This window comes from Vanessa cardui, chromosome 10, assembly GCF_905220365.1.
Source record: "Vanessa cardui chromosome 10, ilVanCard2.1, whole genome shotgun sequence".
NCBI lineage: Eukaryota > Metazoa > Arthropoda > Insecta > Lepidoptera > Nymphalidae > Vanessa > Vanessa cardui.
In genome coordinates, this window is record NC_061132.1 from 587,179 (window position 1) to 592,409 (window position 5,231).

Sequence of the window (5,231 nt, forward strand, 5' to 3'; positions counted from 1 at the left end):
TAATCGATATTATCTGAGGTGATATAAACTCACACACTAGTCATGAGACCCGCACAGAACAAATAATAATCATATTCTTTATGCCTGTGATAAAGAATATGATTATTATTTGTTCTTGGAGATTTCCATATTCTGTCTTAAGTGAGAAATGAAATGAACTTCAACAATAAATGTCTTCATATATATAAACCTGAAGATAATTAGTGACTGTATTTATGTGTGTATATTACCATACCGTCCAAATTCCTTATTAAAAAATATAATTGAAAACTGAAAAAATATCAGCAGTACCCTGAGCTGATGAATCTGTAAAACTGTTAGCCTTACGTCCGATATTCCGTCTCTTCCTTACTTTTTGTATGATTATGAGAGTGATGGAGAAGGGAATATATCTGTTAATATATATTCTACTCCAAAACAGCACTACGTTAGTACTGCTGTATTCCGGTTTGTAGGATGTTTGAGAGATGTTCTTACAAACATCAGGGATATACCATCTTAAGTCCCAAGATTGACAGCGCTTTGAAAATGGACGTCTGTTATTATAGATGATGACAAATTCATCAAGAAACCCACTTACTTACCATGCCGACTAAAAATCGTCTGTAATTGTATACTTTTATATCTCCCATAAATATTTCAGCCAAAATATCATTAAACAAAATACCGTATCATCCTGACAAAAATGATACGTACCTTTTTATTAATGGCGGTATAATTACATATGAATTACCCAACGGGTTTGGATTTTAATGAACTGTAATAAGTACAACATGTTAACTGTAAATCTCGTCATGAATCTCCCGCCGTCCAGAGCAAATTCCACTTGGACATTGTTATGGCTCATTCAATTTCACGCTCGTTAATACGTTCGCCAAGTCGCCGGAGACTCATTTATATTTTCTCACATGTTGAATAAAAGAAAACAGAAAATAAAAGATTATTATAACATAAATGTATACAATGAAACACAGCTGGGCTCAGTGGTCACAACGCGTGAATCTTAACATATGATTCTGAGTTCTAACTCGTGTATCTCGTGTTTGGTGATATAGGTAATCATCGTGAGATAACCCGCATATTGCGGATAAGAATCTGTGACGTATATCCCAACTTACGTTGGAACAGCGAGGCATAGTAAGCTACAAACCAATTCCTATAAAATCAAATCAAATCAAAATATATTTATTTTATTCAAATCAGTTTTTTCAAAGCACTTTTGAATCGTCATTTAACAACTACACTAAATGAAGCTACCGCCGATATGGAAAGTAGATTTCAACAATCAGGCCAGACATTCAGTAGTTACTTTTTTTCAATAATTAAAAGTAAAGGAGAGGACCCTAATATCCAACAGACCCTTACTACAGCAAGAATGAAGAAACTTATAAAATAGCATATTCTAAGTCCAGGAATTAAAACATATACCCTAATTTAACCTTCCATAAACATGCCATCTTTGATCATTTATAATTATAATAATAATCTACGAAATTTATTTTCAATTCGTAAAAAAGGACAATTCAATATCGACAAGAGTCCAAACTTTTAAAGTTAAATAAAAGTAAACGATTAACCTTTAAAAGTATAATAAAATATATTAATCAAGATCTTGCAATGCATAATATAGTAATGTAAATTTTATTAGATGAATTTTATATATTTATATATATGATAGTAGAACTAAAATGGTGGTATGGTAACGACAAATTTATTAGCCCGAACTTTTATTGAAATAATTCATCTAATAAAATTTACATTAACATAGTTCTGCTATATTATGCATTGCAAGATCTTGATTAATATATTTTAGTATACAATATATATATAAGTTACTATATATATATATATATAATAAGTTTACTTTGTTCTAATCAGAATTTTCCAATCTTTGGTCACCTTTGTCGTCATCGTTCAATGATCATTGAGATTAAAGCCTCATTAGTACTTGACTTTGATCAAAGTTTGAGTAAGTTCGGATTAATTTGCGAAGAGAAGTTGATTTGGAAAAAACATAGATAACGAATAAAATATAGATAAGAAAAAAAAATATAGATAACGAATGTGTAAAATTTAATAGTAATCTATATTTGTGCTAATTGTTAATTATGTTAAATATAAATTTATGGAATTGTTATGGAAATCTATGATTTCGAAATTAACTCTACGTACTTAAATGAGTCGTATCTTTAATAATATATTATTGTTATTTTTTATTCAGTAGTACTTAATTTTATTGCGAATGTATTACGATATTTATTTCATTCTTGTAAGCGATCACTCTATATAACATATTGTTTATTAATGGCACCACGCCAGAAGCCGTCGCGGGCTTCGAAGCAAGTGACAATAACTGTGTACGGATTCCACTCAGTCTAAATACAATTTAAAAATGCGGCCGTCTCAGTACGGCCAGCAGTAATGCAGGGAAGCAGGAGTACTATTCACCCTCGAGGTAAGGATGCAAACAGTCAACGCCGATTTTCAATGAATTCTTGTGTGTTTATGATGGGCTGAGGCAGATTGCCTGGTAATATTTAATACAAGTTAAAACGTAACGTAACGTACTTAAACATAAAACGTAAAGCCTACTTGCATAAAGTATATTTTCATTTTTATAGTACGTAGTCGGGTCAGACAGTCAGTTCTACGTACACTATGATAGTACATATCTTAAATAATTTAATTTAACATACTAAGATTCATATTTTATGAACAAACTGGCGACCCACCCCATCTTCGCACGGGTGCAATACTAAAATTAAATCTACTTAAGAATTTGTTAACTTACGACATTACATTAGAAACTTCCTAAATTATCAGTGTTTCTTAACTATATTGTCCATGTATTATATACAAAAACCTTCCTCTCGAATTAATCTATGTATTGAAAAAAACCGCATCAAAATCCATTGCGTAGTTTCAAATATTGAATAAAGCATACATAGGGATATAGGGATGTAGTGAAGGAAAACAATGCAACGTTCACTAAATATCATTAATATAATCACTAAATGAAGCAGATACACTTTATGTATGTTCACAAATTAATGACAAAGCTTAGACTGATTTGTAAGATTTATAATTTGAAGTAAAACTTTTTCGTAACAAAAAGTGGATAGCTATCTATATTAATAATTTCATGCAATTCTGCGAAAGACCAATGGACACGATATGTTGTCGACGACAAATAATTTTATTTTTATTTGACAACGTAAATCCGCAAAATTCGTATAATCGAAATATTTCGATATTAAATCCGTGAAATTCGATGACGTAACAGTTCAACGGACGGCCATATTTGACGTTTTCGGGTGCGTTCAGAAAACAGTGTCAAAAATGATTATTATTATTTTTCACCATCTTAAATAGAAAATATAGATGTTTGATAATTACATATGATGGCATAAACCGTTTTTGTTATCAACAAGTATTTAAAACTGGATATTTACCATGTTTTTTTTTTTTACTCGGTGGAACTCGACATTATCTACGAATGTCTTGTTCACGAGACTGAAGTTTGCAGTGGTAGTTCCACCAAATAAAAATAAGATACCTGCATGGAAATTATCCCGTTTGATATACTTGCAGTAATAAATATAACCTTGTTAATTTAAAAATCGTATTTGTTTACAACAACAGCCTGTAAATTCCCACTGCTGGGCTAAAGGCCTCCACTCCTTTTGAGGAGAAGGTTTGGAACATATTCCACCACGCTGTTCCAATGCGGGTTGGTGCAATACACATGTGGCAGAATTTCTATGAAATTTGTCACATGCAGGTTTCCTCACGATGTTTTCCTTCACCGCTGAGCATGAGATGAATTATAAAGACAAATTAAGCACTTGAATCAGCGGTGCTTGCCTGGGTTTGAACCCGCAATCATCGGTTAAGATGCACGCGTTCTAACCACTGGCCATCTCGACGTATTTGTTTAATTTTATTTATTTCACTCGAGCGATGTATTATAATTTCAAATTTAGCTCATATTGCCTGTAACAGCCTATTTGAATAAAGTATATCCTGACCTGGATTTTCAGAAAATCACAGATATATTTTATATTATTCTTATTTTTCAACAATACAGTGTGTTCAAAATAAAACAACTGATATCGTACGGTATTATAGTAATGTAGTATTTCTCGTTCGGTTTCAATATATTGCAATGAACAGTTACCAAAAACTCAACTACAGGAGTTTCATAAATCTCGCTGCGTCCAACACAATTATATTACCAACATCGTTACAGCTCATTCAATTTCACGCTGATTAAAAGCATCGCCAAATAGCGGATACATTGTTTCAGTGTATTCTGTTTTAAAGCTCTTGTTATACAAATATGTGTGGCGTTTTATACATGTTTAAAAATGGTTCCCATTTCTGAGAATGCGCGATTCTAAGTGTCACGTTACGTATGTATTATATTCCGCCTGCTCCAGATCTTCTTAATACTATATTCAGCAATTGAAAAAAAGGTTTTAATGCCAAATGTATTTACTGATGGATGTAAGGAAGTCGGGTTATTGAGTTATGACTAGTTTCTGGGAAAAAATTATATGAACATTTTTTTAAAGAATTTAAAGAGCTACGTATTTGGTCTATGGTACTTTTTCGAAAAAACTCACTGTTTTCTTAAAAAAACTGAGTACCTCAGTCTTTCACCTTTGACCCCGAATAACTTTTAACGCGTGTATGGGATCGATGGGGACTTTTAAATTTTTATTTATGATGGTTAACCCAAGATCTCTACCAAGATTTGGCTTTGTGGGTTTTTTTTTTTGTTAATTGACCCCTATTACTGAGCTGAGATGGCCCAGTGGTTAGAACGCGTGCATTTTAACCGATGATTGCGGGTTCAAACCCAGGCAAGCGCCACTATATATATATGTGCTTAATTTTTGTTTTAAATTCATTTCGTGCTCGTCGGTGAAGGAAACATCGTGAGGAAACCTGCATGTGTCTAATTTCATCGAAATTCTGCCACATGTGAATTCCACCAACCCGCATTGGAACAGCGTGGTGGAATATGTTCCAAACCCTCTCCTTAATGGAAGAGGAGGCCTTATCTCAGCAGTGAGAAATGTACAGGTTGTTACTTTACTTACTTTACTTGTTACTGATCACTATTTGTACCTAGATTGACCAGACTATAAAGTTACAACTAACATGTGTTATAGTTACACTGATTCTCAAACATCTACCAGGATCAGAATAATTCTGAGTATGCTATT